General features: G+C 32.2%; 1 long non-coding RNA gene across 4 annotated transcripts; it reads left to right on the top strand.

The window, feature by feature from the left end:
• Window positions 1-12,707: 12,707 nt before the first annotated feature.
• Window positions 12,708-16,000, top strand: LOC112422723 (uncharacterized). 4 transcript variants are annotated; one of them, XR_005646569.1, is made up of 5 exons: window positions 12,708-13,123; window positions 13,206-13,318; window positions 14,371-15,315; window positions 15,418-15,549; window positions 15,669-16,000. It is a non-coding gene; the product is annotated as an uncharacterized lncRNA (long non-coding RNA). The 4 variants fall into 4 exon arrangements; XR_003013279.2 differs by having other exon boundaries at window positions 12,710-13,123; window positions 14,371-15,305; XR_003013277.2 differs by having other exon boundaries at window positions 14,371-15,549.
• The last annotated feature ends 6,507 nt before the right edge of the window (window positions 16,001-22,507 follow it).

Genomic DNA, 22,507 nt, shown 5'->3' with positions numbered 1-22,507 from the left:
TTTCTACGAGGGAACCTAAATGTGAATGTAGAGCGTGTTTTGAAGGCTTGAATGGGGGTATGGTCTAAAGGAGATATATGCGGATGGTAAATTCATATACATGGGTCGGGTGAAATAATCATGAGGTCGAGGTGTACACTAGGTTGCCTTAATCAAAGACCAAATCCAGCAAAGTACCACGACAAACCGTGGTGCTGCCTACATGAGAGTACCCCTGTCTCACAACCTAATGCCCACAAAGATTGTCTAAAAAATCGCAGTTGCACGGCAGCAAAGCTGCACTACAACAAGCCAAAATACTTGCAACTAAAAAACAGAAAAGCCAAGCGGACGCAACAGCAATTATCCACACACAGAAGCCTCCCAGCCAGCAGCTACATCATGTAATTGCAGCGCATAACTGACACTAACACACCCACAAAAAATGCAAACAACATAAGGTTAATGCAGGACCTACTGTCAACGGCACAAAACTGTCATATAGCACTATGTATATCTTGATTAATTTGTTCACATTTTCTGTTCTTTAATTGATTAATTTTTCACGTTATCTAGATTAGTGAGCATTCATGACATCATTTTGTAGCAGTTTTTATATCTATTTATTTTCGCGTTAAATAAATAATGGCTTGGGAAATCCTTTACAAATAAGCTTATTTTTTTAGTTTGAGTTAAGCTGAAAGAAACTTTTTTCGATTAAGAATTGAGTCGTAACTTTAATATCATTTTTTCCGTTGCATTGCATATATTCTCTTACTATCAATTTTAGTTTTTATGACAAAGATAGAAGTGAAAATAGACATGTTTCAAGACATAATGATTTTTTTTTAAGGCCATAACATGTTGTAATTGTCATTGATAGAATTAGAACAAATGGTGTGTCATTATGCAACTTTGAAAGGAATGACAATAGTTTTAGGTGGTGATTTCAGGCAGATATTGCATGTTGTCCGAAAAGGAACGAGGCAGGATATTGTTGATGCCTCAATCAATTTATCAAAGATATGGGCTTATTGTAATTTGTTGAGGCTTACTGTTAATATGAGATTGAGTGCATCTTTGGTATCTACAGAGCAGGAAGAAATTCCTAATTTTGACAAGTGAATACTCTCAATTGGAGACGACAACGAAGCTTCAGATGCGAATAGTGAAATGAAGGTAGAAATTCCTGAAGATTTGCTCATATCGGACACAACAAATCCGTTCATGTCACTTATAGACTTTGTGTATCCCGATTTGAATGATAACCTTGGTGACCATCTATTTTTCCAAGAAAGGGGAATACTTGCACCAACGCTTGATTCAGTTGAGCATGTTGACGAATATATGATGTCGCTGATTCCAGGCGAAGAGAAAGAGTATTTAAGCTTTGATTCTATTTGTCGATCGGGTGAAAATTTTGATGTCCAAAGCGAGTATTTCACAATAGAATTTCTTAATGGTATTAAGAGCTCTAAAATTCCAAATCACCAGTTGAAACCAAGGGTGGGATGTCCGGCTATGCTGATGAGAAACATCGATCAGGCCAATGGACTGTGTAATGGTACGAGGCTGACAGTTACACATCTAGGGAAGAGCACGATAGCTGCTACCGTAATTACAGGAGAAAGGGCAGGTACCAGGGTATTCATTCACAGGATGAATCTTATTCCGAGTGATCCAGGACTACACTTGAAATTCAGGTGCATGCAATTTCCATTGACACTTTGTTTTGCAATTACAATAAAAAAAAGTTAGGGTCAATCTTTATCTCAAGTGGGAGTTTATCTTCCTAAGCCCATCTTCACGCATGGACAACTCTATGTCGCTGTCTCTTGAGTTACTTCTAGAAAAGGTTTGAAGCTGCTCATCTTGGATGAAGATAATAATGTTTGCAAGGAAACCACAACTGTTGTGTATCGTGAAGTTTTTCAAAAAGTATGATCATTGGTACGGTGCGGGTACGGGTGTGGGGGAAATTTGGAGTTTTAGTACAGGGGCGGGGGCAGGTGTGGGGGATGCTTACCCCCGCCCCGCACCCGCTTTTTAAAACTTTCTTTCTTAAATTTTATAATCTTATTTCCATAAGCATCAGCCTATTTTAATATATTAGAAAAAATGAAAACGTTCTTTCTTAAATTTTATGAAAAAAATATGCATTTTTTAAATATTTTATATAAAATAAGGTTTTCGCGGGTGGGGGTGGTGGTGGAGCCGGGAGACCCGTCCCCATTGAGGGCGGCGTTGGGTGTTCAATTTTTACCCCCAATGTGGTTTGGGGACGGGGGCGGGTGCATGGAAGCGGGGACAGGGACGAGGATACTCAATTTTGGAAAAAAGGGAGAAAAAGCCGAGAGGAGGGGGAAGACCTAGGAGTGCTGCGATTTTCATCTATAAGGTAAGGGTGGGACTAACATTCAATAATCTTAAGTCATTGATTCTGAAAATTGGATTTAACATGTTGTAGGTTTTAGTTTTTGAGAATTTGGGAATTAGGGTTACAAGTGATTATTTGATAATTTTCTAAAATAATGTTTTGGGTCAAGTTTTATATGGTTTTGAGTCTCTTTTGATGTATATAAATGTTTAGACAAACTTTGGGATCAAATTTGAGCATAGGGAAGTTAAAATTGGGATTTTGGGGTGAAAAGTGTGTTTTTTCCCGAGTTGCTCTCTGACAGCATGTCTTGTTTCATGTTCTTGCGTCTTTTTCACCCGTTTTTGTTTTGAATTAGCCTTTGGTGTAAACATGAAAGTTGTAGATAATTGTGTTAGCTTTCCAGTTGTGTCCTTTTGACTTGAAAATGATTTTTGGTTTATGAGTTATGGTCAAATTACTGCACGTAGGTCACAGTGAATTTTTATGAATTTCAGCACAACTTTGTCCGAATTTGAAATGAAAACTGGTATTGATTGGTACAGAATTGGTCTTAGGTGTAAACACAAAAGTTGTAGGTATGGATGTTAGCTTTCTAATGCCGTTGGTTTGAATTCAAAAGGATTTATAGAACTAGAGTTATAGTCAAATTACTGCACGTTGGTCACAGTGAATAATTGAATATGATTGATGAATTAGTATATGAATGTATATGTTGTGAATACGATATTGTCCATGATTGATGAAGTGTTATATGTATATATAATGTTTCAAGATGTTGATTATTATTTGATGTTGTTATATTGTGATATAATTGTATATGCATTACTTGAATTATATGTGAATAATTGAGACGTTGTTGACTTGCATTTGATATTATTATGTGATGCTGTTTTTGTATACTGTTGTGTTGCTGTTGTTATTTAACTAAGCTGCATGAGTCGGTCTAAATTGATTAAGATGATGAAGTTCCAAATTATTGGATTATATAAGAGGTTGTCGATTTTTTTAAGATATTAAGAGGTCGAGTCCATGCATTAGCATTTCATTGTTGGGGGCTTGATGCCCTGGAGCCTTTGCTCAATTAAGTTGAGGGCTTGATGCCCTGGGAGCCTTTTTACGCTCAAATAAAGTTGAGGGCTTGATGCCCTGGGAGCCTATTTACGCTCAAAGATTGGTACCACATGCATGATTAGAAGATTAAGTTGCATAGTCAAGAGAGGTTAAGTTGTCAAGTTGTCAAGTTATCAAGTTGTCGAGTTGTTAAATCATGAAATTGTTTAAAGCTGTGATTCTTTATATGAACTATTAAAGAAGTGAATTATGATATATTATTATCTATGATGAATATTATGATGATTACATGATGTTGTCTATGAGTTGTTAAATATGATTGATGATGCTTATGTTGTTAAATGTAATTGATGAATTATATGCTTAATATTATTGTTTGTGAAATCTCACCCCTTCTGTTTTCCCACCATGGGTAACTAACAGGTAACCAAGAATAGTTGATGTCGTGTGAGGTTTCTCTCTCGTGTGTCTTAGGTGCTCTGATACGTAACGGGATGGGATTTTGTTGTTGCTTTTCTATTCCTTACGTATTATTTTTGAATATTTATGACTATGTTTTTAGATTGGATTTTTATGAAACATTTATGAAGAGGCCTTCGTGCCAAAGACTGTTTTAGTTATTGAATAAATTCCGCTGCGAAGTATTAAAGATTTTGTTATTGAATTTTAAAGGATAAATAGTTATTTATTAAGTTTATGATTTTAAGAAAAGAATGTGACATTCTGTTTATGTGAATACTCTGATTATTTTATGAAATTTTTATGTTGGGAAAACGGGGTGTTACACGCCCCGTTGCCATGTCTACGTATTGGTCATTATAAGACATGCAATTTCTATATAACCAGATCCTCCTGCCATTGACTTTTAATTGATGCACTTTTTAGGTATAGTAGTACGCAAAACTTTTTTTTTTTTACATCGTTGTTACCCCAAAATATAATATTTACATTTGACCATTAGTTTTGTAAAAAATAAAAACAAATAACAATCGACGTTTTTGTAGCCCAAACTATATTTATACACACCCGTAAAAAATTTAATGTTTGCATTCACAGACTAGGTGTATACATATGACACTTACTGTTATATAAAAAAATACAATTTTTTTAGTTTTTATGATTAATAAAATACATTATGTCAACAAATAATAATATACAGTACGTCGGAGTATTTTTGCAAAAATATTACATATGCTAAGTTTAACAATGAGTACATCTTATACTACAAATAATTAGTATAAGTATAAATCCAAATACTTTAATCGTTATGTGCAATGTTTAGATATTTCAAAATATATACAAAATTAAGATGATATTTTTCTCCATATCAAATTTAAATTATAACCACACTTATAACTTTAAGATAACACAATATACTAGTATTTATTAATAATGAGAAAGTCCACTATCCGTGAAACACCATCAGAATCCATTTTATTTAACCAGAGACTTACTACTAAACTATAATGCATCAAGTAACAATTGGAGGTACTAGTAATTTCTCAATGATCAAGCATATGTACATACACGGTGTATAAGTAGCAGGGCATAAATTCACAGTCCACAAATCACATAGACAGAGTAACCGATTAACTAGTGGCGGAGCCAGGAAATTTATGGAGCCCGGGCGAAAAATTTATTCCAAATTATATCAACGGTCATAAATCAATTTTTTTTTCATTTTAATAATTAAAAAAATCGAAATAAAAGAGGTTTATCATTTTGTCAATAAAACTACAATTTAAAATAGGATTATTAATTAAAATTGACCATGTAATATATGTGAAGTCTGAAAATTGGCCCTGCAATTAAATAACATGTATTTTGACCATGTAATTCGAAATTTTTATTATTTATAACCCTGTAATATACGCGAAGTCCAAAAAAGCAACCGAGAGATTGAATTTTTTCATGATTTGTTAGATGCAAGTTAAGAACATTAAAATACGGCTTTACACAAAAAAATTATAAATTTTCGACAAACGACAAATTAATTATGAATTTTTAAAGTGTCAAAAGCTCAAAAAACAAAACAATGGAAATCTCGACCTATAAATCGAATTTTGAGCTCATTATTTGCAGAGACATCTATAAAAATACATAAAAAGGATATGTAAAGTTTCATAGCATTTTGAAGTCGTTTAAATTTATTATGATTTTTCAACCAAAACGTGCAAAATTGAAATTTTGCTCCGCGTAAGCGTATACGCACAAGTCAAATTTAGTTCTCTAATTTTGTAGGCATGACTAGAACATGATAAGAACCTTCACAGTGAAATTTTGTAGTCTTTAAACGAGATACAAATTAATTATAAATTGTTTAAGAAATTCATAATTATGAGGGAATGAAAATTCATAATTAATTTATCTCTGGTCGAAGAAATTTAATTTTTTTATGTAAAGCTATATTTTAACGTGCTAATCATGTATGAAAAAATTCACATGTAAGTCACATTTTTAGACTACACGTATATTACAGGGTGGTCAAAAATAAGAAGAAATTCAAGTTACAATGCTAGAATATATGTTTTGTATTTTTAAGGGTCATTTTTCAAACATAAGGTATATTACAGGGTCAATTTGAACAATTAACCCGTTAAAATAAGAGAGATGAACCCGTCAATAGTGTGCTAAATAAAATTCCGAGACCTATTTGCATGTGAGAATTTTCAGATTGCCCAAAATTTTCTTTTTGTAAGTGTGTTAATTGGCTTTTAGATTGGGTCTAATGTGCAAAAATTATTGATCGAGCCCGGGCGACCGCCCGGGGTCGCCCTGCGATTAACCCATATAACCACGACATAATGGAAACAGTGGATTGAACATCAGATATATATAATTAATTCATAGTTCATCAGTAAAATAGCATATCGAAACCTCCTCACCCTAGATGAATCTTATAAAAATCCTCCAACTGATAGTTAGGTTTTCATCAAAGTAAACCATACCAATAAATTGTATTTCAGAAATTAATACTTGGTTAGAACTCACCTTGCTAAGAGAGTCAACGATGAAGAGATGGATTGGGGACTATTCCTGTTGTTATCAAGGAGTTCAAGTGTGAGTGAGAGTTTTGGTTATGCTCAACGTGAAGCAAGAGAAGTGGGAAGGTTATGAGAAGTTTTCTCTTGACTTGGTTAAGTATAGAAACTTATGATTTCAAAAGGACAACTATGCCCTTAACAACTATGCCCAGGCTCAAGATTTAAAATATACTTCATCCTTTCGTTATTATAATTAAAATTTCACTTTTTCAAATTCATTGAATAACCGATGTGATATATTATACGTCCGATACATTAGTTATTTAATAAATTTAAAAAATAAATGTTTTTTTTTTTATAATAGTGATAAAGAGGATAAAATTTATCATGGGAAACATTAATTGTTGTTGGTTAATGAAACTCTAAGGGATTAGAGGTCATTAATTTCCTTAAAGTGTATGCAATATTTGATAAAAGTTTTAGTGTTTAGCCATGGATCATTAGATACAGATTATAGCATATCAAGACAACAAAGAAGGGATAAGAGATTGTGTACCTAAGGATTCGTTCATAAATGATAGATGTAAGAAGATGAGAGGGATGACTACCCTCATTCCGTTTAGCACCAGAAGAATTTCAGAATGGTTTAACCGTCTGATGGGATGACGTTTAAATAGCTAAACGGCTGAGGGCAGGGACCTCTCATTGGGCTTAGCTAAATGGTTCAACCCATCACGGTCCATTTAGAAAGAATAGATCAATCACACATATTCATAAACTAATTAGTGCTTAACACAATAGACCATAATTTATATTATGACTTTAACTTATAATAATTGATTATTGTCAATCCATAATTGATTAATTAAATAATTAATCCAACAATCTCCAACTTGGATGACAATACTCAATTAGTAAAAGAATAAAAAAATTCACTTGTCATAAAGAATTTAAATTTTAAAATTATACGTATAGTCAAAGCACTAATCATTCAAAAGAGAAGTAAGCTTTAATGCTGCAGAAATTGAATCGGATAGGGAAAACAAATCATACAGATCAAAGACTTATTTATCTAACAAATGATAAATTTATAGTGACACACTTGAATTTAAAAAGAATGTGTCATTAAAGAATGACCCAAGCATTTTAAAAATGCTATAATAAACTCCCACTAACCCAAAATATCATAGACTTAAATCAAATTATTATGAGTTACAATACTCATTTATATAAGTCTGTGGTTAGTGGTTCTGCCAATGAGTTTTCAATTCCATAAAACTCATATATCCACATAGGTATAAGTATAGTAATTACTTACAGGGATAGCCTATAAAGAGAGTAATTACATTTAGTCAAAATCGATAAATGTTCTACGACATTCAATTAATCCATGTTTTAGAAAAAAAAAATGTGACTATGAAAATCCATAAAGAAATAGGAAATTCAAAAATCTCCAAAATGGATTAACATAGACACTTAGTTTAAAGAAAAAGGATGTAGATTAATCTGGCCACTAAAATGTCAATAATGAACGAACATTTATGATTATCTCAAATTATAAGTACTATACAAGAACACAATATCATACTCGATAAGAGTATTGATATTATACATTGTACTTATTACTTATAAACTCATAAAATGTGGAATGTTGGTAAAAGAGAAGCACAATATATATTTGCATGTTGAGAGGTTATTGTGCATATTCCAACAAAATTGACTTAAGCATTCAATTATGATGTTTATTGAGATATTCAAAGAATTTTAATATATATCTCAATATAATAGAATGAGACTAAAGTTTAAAGTCTCTTAGGGTATGCCATATTTTATAGTGTGCACAAGAGTATATGGCAACGATGAGAATAATATTGTGTACACATTTCTCTTGATCTCACATATGTATAAACAAGAGTGAGATTTCTCATTTGAGCTCATAATACATAGTGTTGTGTACACACTCCCACTGATCCCACATACATATAAACAAGAGTAAGTGGAATTCTCATTAGTGATCACTGATATAAAAATATTGTAATAATGTAATATTCAACAGTGGGATGTTCTTAAACACTTTAAAATTCATGTGTTTACCTCTTGAAGAGCAGAACCTTTGTAGCATAAATGTTTCTGATCACAAGCAAAGCAACATAGCGATGTCTCTACTCAGTCCACACGAACATAACTTCTCTAATGACTGGTGCTAGCCAACTTCAACGGAGATCCAGAGAGAACAAGGTTTAGAGAGCGGCAGATATTGTTTCACCACTTTTATGAATTAGGTAAAGCACTTCAAAATCGGACATGCTTTAGCACAAGAGTTCTATTTATAGAACCACTTGTGTGGTCAGCAAGCCAAATAATAAGTCATATTTATTTAATTACTAATAAGTCCTAGTTATTCTTTTATAAATAAGTCTTACTTATTTATTTCTCTTATCTATTTGTCTTTTGTGTGCAACCCTATAGGTTCTTGGAACGTTGACAATAATATTAAATCACATATTTAATATTATAAACAGTGAGAGGTATCTAGCAACACATCACTGCTACCCAAGTGACGAGAATGTCATGTGAACTAAGAAACCTTTCTGTGATAATTATTATGTGTATAATTAACCTTTTGCCCTTACGTCTATATTGAACACAAAGCATAGACTTTGTCATCCTTGTCTAGTTCAATATTGGGCTCGTAGACATTTCTCATATTATGCAGGAGGGGCAAATTTCATCTAGGTCACTCATTTCTCCTGCTTTTCCGTTTCTTTTCCCTTGAGTGAAACCTTCCTAAAGTTGATTAGGTTCTTGTAATTGTACTTTAGACAATTTCTATTAATGTAGAGATTGTAGCGCCTCACAAACAGCCTCATTTTTGAAGTAGAAAAAATAGTCACAAGGAATGAGGTTTGAATTGTGATCCTTTAAAAATTAAACCTGTCACTGAAAATTTATTCTCAAGTTGAAAACTTGGAATAATTAAGTTAACAGACAAACTTCAGAACGTTCTGAAATGTTAGTATAAAAACAATTTAAATAATTAAATGTGTTTGTGTGTGTTGTGTTTATTGTAAGTAAAGAGTAAGAGAAGAGAAAAAGAACACACAGAAATTTATAGAGGTTCATCCAATGTGGGTTAGTCCACTCCTCACAATCTTGTGAGATTTTCCACTATGATGCTTAAGATAATTTCTCAAATCCTACACCTTACAACCTTTTCACCTGAACAATTACAACAACTGTTGTAACACCCTGTTTTCCCAACATAAAAATTTCGCATAAATAATCAAAGTTTTTCAACATAAACGGAATGTCACATTCTTTTCTTAAAATCATAAACTGAATAAATAACTATTTATCCTTTAAAATTCAAATACAAGATCTTTAATACTTCGCAGCGGAATTTATTTCAATAACTAAAACAGTCTTTGGCACGAAGGCCTCTTCATAAATGTCTCATAAAAATCCAATCTTAAAACATAGTCATAAATCTTCAAAAACAATACGTAAGGAATAGAAAAGCAATAACAAAGTTCCCATCCCGTTACGTATCAGAGCACCTAAGACACACGAGAAGGAAAGCTCACACGACATCAACTATTCTTGGTTACCTGTTAGTTACCCATGGTGGGCAAACAGAAGGGTGAGATTTCACAAACAATAATATTAAGCATATAATTCATCAATTACATTTAACAACATAAGCATCATCAATCATATTTAACAACTCATAGACACATCATGTAATCATCATAATATTCATCATAGATAATAATATATCATAATTCACTTCTTTAATAGTTCATATAAAGAATCACAACTTTAAACAATTTCATGATTTAACAACTTAACAACTCGACAACTTGATAACTTGACAACTTGACAACTTAACCTCTTGACTATGCAACTTAATCTTCTAATCATGCATGTGGTACCAATCTTTGAGCGTAAATAGGCTCCAGGGCATCAAGCCCTCAACTTTATTTGAGCGTAAAAAGGCTCCCAGGGCATCAAGCCCTCAACTTAATTGAGCAAAGGCTCCAGGGCATCAAGCCCCCAACAATGAAATGCTAATGCATGGACTCGACCTCTTAACATCTTAAATCGACAAACTCTTGTATAATCCAATAATTTGGAACTTCATCATCTTAATCAACTTAGACCGACTCATGCAGCTTAGTTAAATAACAACATCAACACAGCAGTATACAAAAACAGCATGACATAATAATATCAAATGCAAGTCAACAACGTCTCAATTATTCACATATAATTCAAGTAATGCATATACAATTATATCACAATAGAACAACATCAAATAATAATCAACATCTTAAAACATCATATATACATATAACACTTCATCAATCATGGACAATATCGTATTCACAAACATATACATACATATACTAATTCATCAATCATAATCAATTATTCACTGTGACCTACATTCAGTAATTTGACCATAACTCAAATTCTATAAATCCTTTTGAAGTCAAACCAACGGTATTAGAAAACTAACATTTATACCTACAACTTTCATGTTTACACCTAAGACCAATTCTGTACCAATCAATACCAGTTTTTATTTCAAATTCGGACAAAGTTGTGCTGAAATTCATAAAAATTCACTGTGACCTACGTGCAGTAATTTGACCATAACTCATAAACCAAAAATCATTTTCAAGTCAAACCGACGCCACTGGAAAGCTAACACAATTATCTACAACTTTCATTTTTACACCAAAACCCAGTTCAAAACGGAAACTTGTGAAAAAGACGCAAGAACATGAAACAGAAGATGCTGTCACTGTGCAGCTCTCGGGAAAAACCAATTTTTCACCCAAAAATTCCAATTTTGACTTCCCAATGCCCAAATTTCATTCCAAAATTTGTCTAAACATTTATATAGATCAAAAGAGACTCAAAACCATATAAAACTTGACCCAAAACATTATTTTAGAAAATCATCAAATAATCACTTTTAACCCTAATTCCTAAATTCTCAAAAACTAAAACCTACAACATGTTAAATCCAATTTTCAGAATCAATGACTTAAGATTATTGAATATTAGTCCCACCCTTACCTTATAGATGAAAATCGCAGCACTCCTAGGTCTTCCCCCTCCTCTCGGCTTTTTCTCCCTTTTCTCCAAAATTGATCGTACGTTATGTTTTTTCTAAACTAGGTTTCTCCTATTTATAACCCTTTTTCTATTTTATCTTATTTCTCTTTCTCCCCCAAAACTCTCTAAAATCTCATAACAAACTCTCAACTCAATCTTATTTCTATTTTCAAATCTTAATCTATTAAATAACAACATAAGCCACTTAATAAATCACATAATCAAATAAATATATTTTAAACTCTTCTTAATAAATTTTAGACTCAATTAAATAATTAAATAAATCTAATAATTCAAAGAGGGCGTTACAACTGTATTATCTTAGCCTCAGCAGACTTACACCTTTCTTGCTAAGTTACCCACTTAGACTTTACACCTTTCTGCTCAAACTAACACTTTAGTACCCCTAAAGCTAGATGAGACTTTGTTTACAATTTGTATGGAGTTTGAATGAAATAGATCAAACAAGAGAAGAATGGAGGGAGAGATTTATCTTTAAAAAGATAAGAGAAATATTGATTTATACTTTTGAAGACTTTTTGGAATCTTTGTGATGATCAATGTTGGAGTCTTTGTAGTCGTTCGAGAGTGACCATTATTCAACCATTTTTTAGTTATACTAAATTATTATCCACTCAAAGGTATTACAAATGTATACTAAATTATAATTGAGGAGTGGTTTACTCGATGTTATTGTTAAATTGTTATTATATAATTAAGTGGTTGTTTACTCGATGTTATTGCATGACAATGAAATTTTGTTTTCACAATGTTGTTGTAGCAATAACATTTTTTTATGCCGGGACTTAATTTAACATTTAATTAAGTGTGTAATGGTAGAATTTTTTTTTTCTTCTTAATTTACTAATATGTTTATTGTTAATTTTTAATATTTTTTTAAAGGGTTTGTCTAACATGTGCAACATTGCACATGTTAAGATATCTAAAAGTAGTAATTTTTTATTGAAAAACAAAACTTATTTATTAAAAAGCTATATATTTAATATGAAATGCATAAGTTCCAAGTCAAAATTATCACTTTAAACTTCTTAACATGTGAAAATTTGCACATGATAGAAAAACCCATCGTTAACAATTCACTCTTATCACTTCACTCTTTAAACACTTTCATCCAATCCACCAACCTATCGTTAACAATTCGAATGCAAAATCCTTTATTCTAAATGCTTATTAAATCATGCAACCATTAACCCTAATTTTTCCCTCTAATTATCTATCATTAAATGCTAATGCTAAAAAAATTCGCTCCTATGCAAGTTCAATTTGAATTTAAAATTTAAAATTGACTTTTGGTGTATCCCATGCAAGCCCAAATAATCATCCACTCAGCATGATTTATGCGGTTAAATTCTCTCAACTTCTCAAAAAATCCATCGTCCCCTCCAATTCCTTTGTTTTGATCTCCACCACTTCACCCTCTCTCTTTCAAACCTTCTGATTGATTAACGATTCCGTCGGCAACCTTCTCAAACTTTCTGATTGACTTTCCGTGGGAACAGGAAGCGCATCAACGATTCCGGCGGCGAAGATAATTCTTCCAAGAGAAAATCCAAAATGGTGAAAGGTTTGCTCTCTATCATTGAATCGTTGTTGTTGTTGTTGTTTTCGTTGTTTGGTTTTGATTTTTGATTTCTGTGTTGTTGCAGCTTCCGAAGAAGAAGGTGCTAAAGACTATCTGCAAGCCTGAATCGATACATAAAGAACAATTGAAAATAAGCGGGAAGTTGATGAAACTATCTACAAGCCTGATGATGAAGAGGTTGAGTTTTTTTTTTTTTTTTTTTTTTTTTTTTTTTTTTTTTATAATTTTGATTGTTTTGACATAATTTGAATATGATTAGATTAGATTTCAATATTGTGAGTGTAGAATATGATCAATCATTTATGTATCGGAACTTTTTCAACTCAAAATTATTGGTTTTTCTATTCATTTGTGAAATTTTTAACCTACCCACTTTCTAGATTAGTCATCAAAGTGCTGTAATAGAAAAGTTATGAATTATAGTTATGAGACGAGGTAAACCAATTTTGTCTGAATTAGTTTTTTTTTATCTTACTTTTGCAGTCTTCCCTCCCCCACCTGTTTGTTATAATGCTTCATTAAACTTTCAAAACATATTTGCCTGATGGTTGATTCTCTGCCACACTCAACTGAGTTTTGGAAATGTTTCATCATTTATCTTCCATGGTTTAGGCTTAAAATTATGCATTGCAATCTTGATTAAGCTAAAAAATACAATTTATGATGTAACATAACTTACAATATTGTGCTCTTTCAGCCTTATAATCTTGATTAAGCTACCTATAAATATTGTGAGAAGTTTTACAAAATGTAATGAAAGATTTTAAATTTGAACCTATACATTTTAGAGTTTCTGTCATATGTGTCTATTCTTATCTCTTTCTTAAATTTTGATAATTTGGTGACTTACATGGGAGATTCTATAATAGGTGTGTATTCTTATCTCTTTCTATCTATTTTTGATAATTTGGCTATTTTTTCTTTTCAAACACCAATATTTTTTCCTCTAATCAAATTTTGTGATGCTTATGTGTATTACCTGCTTACTAGCTCATTATATATGTTTTTTCATGCTTAAATTTCCAATATTTTTGTAGACATATGTTGTCTGTATAACTTCATGTGTTGCATAATTCTAAATTTGTTTTCATTCATTGGCACAAGCCAGCTACACGTGAGTGATATAATATCTCACTTTAAACATGTCCTTCTAGATTAAATTCTAGAGTATGAAATAAACCAATTAATTTAAACTTGATCTAATACATCATGGTGATTTGATAATGCAGGTTTGGTGTCTTTGGCCTATTCACATGGGAAAAGTGTGAAGGCTCTTTTCTCACCATATTAAAGTTAATTGCTTTTTGTATTCTGTACAGTGTGAAAGCTTCATGAGTTAATGGCAACATGTTTTCTTTTTGCCTTCATTTTAGTGTGTGCAACAAATGTTGATGCTTTTGTTTTTTTATTGTGTTTTAACTCTGCTAAACTTATTTTAAAATGAAATTGGTTGTGATATACTGCATGAGCTCAGCATTATAACATTCTTTGATATTATCTTGCAGATACTTGATTGGAGCCTAAACTCAGAAGAGTATAAATAAAGGATTAACATAGAAAAGTGATATACTTGATTCTACATGATATACTTGATTGCAGTGCTAATTTACATGATTGCAGATACTTGAGCTCACCTTTTGAAGTCTAAAGTGATATACTTGATTGGATCTACATGATTTCAGTAACAAAGAAAAGTATATTAACACCATGAAGCTAATGACCAAGATGTGTTGTCAAAACTAATGTCTCAATGCAAATTGAGATGGTCAATTAGTTGTTCATGATTTTTTTTTTCTATATAGGTGCTTCAACCCGGTGTCTTTTATATGCAATCTATCCAGTGCTAATTTACTGTTTTATGGTTTAAATTAATGGCCAAATCATGCATCCCTGTTATTGCTTGAATTTCGTGAGAGTCTGTGGAAACTGAGATTATAATCTAACAACTTATAAGATCTGATGTTGGTTATGAAAGATGTTGAATAGGGAAGCAAACCAAGAGGCAGATTGTCTAGCAAAGGAAGGATCTTCGGTGACAGGACGACATGTAGCGTGGTTTATGAATTAAGCTTTGTTTGGTTTCTGCAGGCTGTTGTTGATCCGTTTGCAGAAGGTTTTCTGGTTATTGCTTAATGTCATCTGTTTGGGATAACCAAGAATGCTGGTAGGAGTAGGTTTGTGCATTTTCAGTTGTTTGTACATATTGGTGTTTCGTCCTTTAGTCATGAGCAGACCTTTAGATTATTTTGTAGAGTTATTTTCTGGTTTTGTTGCAGCAACATGTTCTGCTATGCTGCTAATTTTACACTTTTGGTGGGGTTTTGGTGCAGCAGAAAGTTCTAATTTGCTGCTATTTTTGTTTGTTCAAGTCCTATGGTGTCCATGTTGCTTTTAAGGTTCATGTATTGGTGAGTTAGCAACCTGTTTTTGGACAGTATACAATGAACTTTTATCCGTTCTTAATTTTATTTATTTTGCACCAATTGTTTCAAAAAAAATTATTAGTCCTTCCGTTTATTGATTGCAGGGACAAGGAATGTTAAAACTTCATTGTATCGACAAGGACAAAGTTTTAATGTTTCTATCCATATTTTTCAAACAATTTCATACTCTTGATTAGATCACCTTTCAGATTTTTGTATTTTCAAATGATGAGATGTTTATAATAAGATGTTGTAAATGAGTGATAATCCTTGCCTCTGTCAAATTCATTTTTTAAAGTTTTGTTGTCTTTGTAAAGTTAGTTGTGATGTCTTTTATTGAGTTTTCATTGGCATCTATTCTTTTAGGGGAAAAAATACTGATGTGCAACTACTGAAATCATAGTGTTTATTCAATGAATGACAAAACATACTTGCATCTGCTATTCAAAAAGAAAGAACATGATCACCAATGATGTATTGTGACACTAACTGTGAGGGAAACGATAGGATCTTAATAGTCTTAATGAAAAGGATTTGTGTATCAGTGTGAGAGTGACAGAGAGTAATAAGGTTTGTAAATTAAAGCTGCTATACTAAGCTAAATACTTGCTTCAATTTTCATTGCTTATTCATTCCTTTCCCAAATGGGATACTTATAGTACTACATTCAAGCATCAAAAAGGAATCTAATTATCTAAGGCAGTTACAACAGAAAGTAGTAAAATGTGAATGCATTAGAATTCTTATCCAATTATCTACGTGCATATGTGCTTCTATATGTTATAAGTCCAATTAGAATTTCTAGGGTTGTAACAATTTTTCACATCATATTTGGAACTAACAGATGGGTTGTTTGGTTTTTGGCACATAATTTTTGTACACAAGATCATGTATGCTGTAAATCATAGGGAGTAGTAAGTAGTTATTTCATGGATGTGAATTTCTACACGGATAGATTTGTTCGCTAATCAAAATGCGAACACATTTTAAATGTTGTATGCTAAGTTTGAAAATTTTGGTGTCATTTCAATGTAGGTTTTTCAAAACATGATATCATATATGATTTATTTTTTCTCACCTATGTAATCATTTTTAAATAGTTCCTACAATTTATTCATGAGACACCTCAATCTCATTGGAACCGTAAAGTAGATATATAAAAAAATATATATATCAATGGTTAAAAAATATTTTCATCTTCAACTCTAAAAGACTCGTGCGGCGCACGGGTCGGCGATCTAGTTATATATATAACCACTTTTAAGCTTCCAAATAGAGTCAAGCCATATTCATATAAGGTTTCTTTCTTTTTTACCAAGAGAAAGAAAAGGAACAACTTTATTGTAGTTTATGCCTTTGTTTTACATGTTCATTTTAATTTATTAATATATTCTTCATAAACAATTGAACAATTAATTCTGGAATTATAATAAAACAAAGAAGACAACACGTGTAGTTCCCGTTAGGTTTTTTTTTTTTTTTTTTGGTACAACCGTTAGGTATTATTATTATTATTGATAAAACTAGTTTCCATGAACATAACTAAGTTGATAATGCATAGTTACATGAGGTTCAAACTTTAAATATATCACTTATTTATTTTAGGGTTAATTAAGTTGTTAATTAAGTTTTTAGTCCCTATAAATATTTACAGTTTTGTTTTTAGTTCCTACAAAATAAAATTATACTTTTCAGTCCCTGTGACATTTACTTTAAGCATTTTAAGGATGATGAAATTTTTTGACGGGGACTAAAAATGCTGATGAAAAATTTTTATACGGACTAAAAATGCTGATGGAAAATTTTATAGAGATTAAAAAGTGTGATTTTATTTTATAAGGACTACTGAATATTTATAGAGATCATTTACTTAATTTACTCTGCATTTTAAAAGGTGAATTCTAACCATTAATTATTTAAAAAAAATATATTAAATTTATTGTTGAAAATAAAAACGGACAGATGTGCCTTCCCTAGTTTGTTTCTTTCTCCAATAATAATAGTTGGTGGTGTACACTTTTATTATTTATTGTATCCCACATAGTTGCCACTTTGTCACACTCATTTTTGCCTTTTTCTTCCTAAACCAGTCCAGTCAAGCCAAATTATTACGGCAAAACTCTACTTTAAGTAGTTGCATTTTTCTTTTCTATCTAAAGAATCAAAGTTCAATTTGTTTGTTCTTTCCATTCCATCCATCGTAAATTTTAGTTTGGAATATTTGCTTCAATTTACATCACTTTAATATAAGATATTGACATATTTTAAATTTATTTTAATATAAAATACTGAATCTTATGATGAAATAACTGCTACAAAGAGTTATTTTAGTGGTGTAAGTTGGGACAATCTATTTAGTAATCAGACTAAATGCACCTTCCCTGCATATGTATAACGGGTGCATTAGGCTGTGTTTGGTAACACAAAAAAGCTAGCTTATAGTTTGTTGGATTAGCTTATAAGCTCCTTAGATGAAAACGTGGCGTGTTTGGTAACAAGCTTTTTTCATGAGCTTATAGCTAGTAGCTTTTTATATTTTCTTCCAACTTTAACCCTATTAATTTAAATTAATTATTTTTTTAATTAAACAACTACTCATGTTCATCTTTATAACCGCCCCATTTTTTCCTTAGAAAAAATGCCACGTTGTTTTTTTTTTTAAGGAGCAAGAAGAGGAGGAAGAGGAGGAGGAGGAGGAGGAGGAGGAGGACGAAGAAGAAGAAGAAGAAGAAGAAGAATGTTCATGTAATAATCCTGTATGTTCTCATCCTCCAACATTTTTAGATTTTCAAATTGAGTAGTCAAAAGTTGAAATCTTGACATTTTAACTTTTGAAGTACCTTCATTTGTAGTTTTGAGGATCTCCCACGCATCCTTAGTAACAATGCATTCCTTGATCATTCTGGAGATGTTCTTGTTAACACCATTGAAAATGGCATTCAAGGCTCTAGAGTTTGCAAGAGATAATGCATCTTCAATTGTAGTCCATTCTTCTTTTGGTTTTAGAACAGTTGTCTTGTTGCCATCTTTATCAAGAGCCACAAGATGCTCCCAGCCCTTCAGAACTGCATTCCATGTCTTGCTATCAACGAATTTTAAGAAGGCACTCATGCGTGATTTCCAATAATCATAGTTAGAGCCATCCAACAAAGGTGGTCTGTTCACATATCCTCCTTCCTTGTCCATAATGCCAGAAAGTATCTGCTTTGGATCTCACCCTAAAACAAGTAGGGTGCCAGCTCTGATGCCAATTAAAATTCTGGCTGGCTAGCAACAAAATGTTCTATGAGATGTTCCAACACTCGACACAGATTACGGGTGTTGAATGAGATGTTTAGAACATCGTGCTAGCAGTGGACATAAATAAAACAGCAAAATAAAAGACAAGAAAGTAAATGGCACAGTGAGTTTCTTAACCCAGTTCGGTGCAATGTCACCTACTCTAGGGGATACCAAGCTCGGAGGAAATCTACAAGTGTAGTCCTTATTCTCTAGCTCTCAGCAAACTCCTCGTTTACACTAAAGACCTTGGACCTACCTGTCTTGACTTCAACCTAGAAACTCCTAGATAAGTTGTGTTGGGATCTTCTGCAATCTAGTGAAGATTGGGCTGACATTCTCAAATACAGAGAGCTATTAGAGGCAACAAAAAGCTATAAATCATCATGTTTTCTCCTCAATTTGGTCTAGTATTAAGCATGAATTCACAACTATCATGGATAATTCACACTGGCTGTTGGGGAATGGATTGTCTATCAGATTTTGGGAAGATGCCTGGTGTGGGGATCCCCTTCAAGAGGTCCTGCAACTATCCAATAAAGATATTCAAGAGTTTCCTATATTTATTAGTGAGTACATTAATAACTTTCAGTGGAATATCCCTTCAAAGATCCTTTCCCTTCATAACAATATCAGAAGTATTGTAATGCAAGTTACCATTCCCAATGAAGACACAGAAGATAAATTAATATGGAACTAAAATGCCAATGGGGTCCTAAGCTTAAGTGATGCATATGCTTTTAAAAAACAATCTATTGTTAATCTCCATTGGGACAAGAACATTTGGTGCATTGATATACCTCCTTCTAAATCTCTGATTGCTTGGAGATTACTTCATGACAAAATGCCTATTGATGATAAGCTGAAGCAAAGAGGCTGCAATCTCCCATCAATGTGCTCTTTGTGTGCTGCTAGTGAAGAAACTTCATTCCATTTGTTTTTTTAATGTGGTTTTGCTTTCAAAGTTTGGTGTTGGTTTTCCTCTATTTTAGATACTCCTTTACACTTCCAATCAATTACAGACATTTGGTCCATATGTGATAGGGGATGGTCCCCTCAATGCAAGGTAGTGATCCAAGCCTTTATAATGAACATTTTCAGCTTTATATGGTACTCTAGAAATCAGTGCAGGTTCCACAATACAAAACCCCATTGGCAGCTAGCAGTTAACAATATCATCTTTGCAGTTAGGTTGTCAGGGAACTACGCTTCTAGGCTTTAAAATTCTTCTATCATGGACCTCATCACCTTGAAGAAGTTTGATGTTCTCATTCATCCTCCAAAACCCACAATGTTCAAAGAAGTCTTATGGTCCCCTCCCTTCTTAAGGTAGATCAAATGCAATACAGATGGGGCCTCTAACACAAACACTTCCTCATGTGGGGGTATTTTTAGGGACTTTAATGTAGATATGATTGCTTGTTTTGCTAGAATCTTGGTGGCTGCAGTGCTTACCTGGCAGAGCTGTCAGTAGTCATGAGGGCCACATAAATTGCTTCTCATAGAGGTTGGAGAAACTTTTGGATTGAATCTGATTCCTCTTTAGTGGTTATGGCTTTCAATAAGGATGAGATCATTCCTTGTTGCCTAAGAAATAGATGGAATAATTGTAAAAGGCTTCTTTATCAGATGAACTTTGTAATTTCTCACATTTACAAGGAGGGTAATTGATGTGCTGACAAATTAGCATCCAAAGGCTTAGAGTTGCAAGGGGTAACAATTTGGTTAGAGATGCCCGGGCTTCTTAAGGATCTCTTTATTCATGATAGACTAGGGTTGCCTAATTTTAGGTTATCCAATGTCTAGGAGGTTTTGGTTCATGTCCCCCTCCTTCTTGTTTTTCCTCTCCTTTTCTTTATATATCACAGTTTGAGATAGCAGCACTTTGCTGCTCCTCCTTTTTGGTTAAAAAAAAATATGTAAGGTCTTGGGTTCGAACCTCGAATACAAATATATATATACAAGTCACTAATGGTTGAGATAAGGCAACGGTTAAAAAGCATATATATTTACAAGTACAAATAGATTAGACAATGATTTATTTCTTTTAATGGTTGAGATAAGGCAACGGTTAAAAAGCATTGCTGGTGTACAAAGACAAGGAACATAGAACAATTTATTATCCTTTTTTGCTTACATACAATTTATTATCTAACGCAACGTCGTTTCATTTGAGAACTTTTTAAAAAACAACCTATAACCTATTTTTGAAAGTTTTAAATCAATCTATCCTAGTTTGAAAAAGAAAAAAAAATGCCCTACTTAGGAAGAGGTAGTTGGAGCATGCTAATTGAGCACTAAATTGGGAGAAGTGGACATGAACTTGGCAAATGAAATAGTGTCTACCAACCAAAAATATTTATTTTCTTCACGTAATTTGATTTTTCTAACATTCAAAATCGATTTCTGATTATAAAAATAAAAGAATATCCGTTTTAAATGTTGCATATTTTTATTTGAACATCCAAACATCTAATAATTAACACAACCGACTAAAAAGGGATTTAAAACAAAAATATTAAAAATTTGATTTGTTACATGTGTTCACTTTACATACATGTTCACACCCTGCCCTACTTTGAAATCATAGTATTTTGGAGTATTTTTGCAGGTTGAAATTCTATATGACGAAGGAGGAACATATGGAAAAAAAGGTCTACATCAAAACTGGAAGTTTACATCATTATTGTGATCTAATCCTCATTCGTAAACAATATATTTAAAAGAAAAAAAACAAAATTTAGTTATGTTCTATATCGACGAGAAGACTACCAATATCAATGCACCTTGTCCCACTGGAGCACGCCTCTGTGCATCAGATACCGCACACGTGTTCCTTCATTGTTTTCTGATCACACGCTGCATAACACGAATGCAGTTATCCTTGCACACGCATATGTAAGAGTGAGGTAGCTTATGATTTATTTTTTCCATATTTTGTCTCAGTTTTAATACTGACTTAAGCGTTGAAGTGCTAACATGTTTGCAGGTACCATTCGTTCCACCACGAAGACTCTTCGTCACCGTACAAGAGAACTTTCAGTCATCGTTGCCTCCATCAGTTCGTTATCAGAGAGATCAAGTTACATTCGTTAAATGTTTTTCGTACTTATATAAATTGCTCATAACTATTAACGAATTCTTAAATTTATTGTTTTTCTAAAAAAAAAACCGTAAATTTCATACGATGAAACTTACAAACTACCCCTAAAGATATGTATCTTAAATAAAATAAAATCATTCTTTTTTTGAGGTCTTGAGGATTAACATGGAATAAATAATACAATTAATATTAATAGTATATATTACATTGCAAAACGACAATAATAACAAGTTACTAAATACTTTTTTCTTTGAATAAGAATATTTTGTTAACTAATGTATATTTTATTTTTTATAGTATTATGCATGACGACACTTTTTCTTGTTTTGACTCTCCAATTTACATCTAGACAAGATAAACCTAATTTGTTGTTATTAGTTTTTGAGTAATGAAAAAGTTGTTACACTCCCTTAGACAAAAGTTGTTTGATTTTTATTTTTTATTTTTTATGAAGGATGGTTAGATTTATAATATTAAATAGGAGAATGCTAATCATTGTATTGGATAAGGAAATAAAAATAGAAATATAGTATTGTAAAATAATGAAAAATGATAAATTTA

Source organism: Medicago truncatula, chromosome 6 (assembly GCF_003473485.1).
Source record: "Medicago truncatula cultivar Jemalong A17 chromosome 6, MtrunA17r5.0-ANR, whole genome shotgun sequence".
In the NCBI taxonomy this organism is placed as follows: Eukaryota; Viridiplantae; Streptophyta; class Magnoliopsida; order Fabales; family Fabaceae; genus Medicago; species Medicago truncatula.
This window is presented reverse-complemented; position numbering and strand designations above follow the sequence as displayed.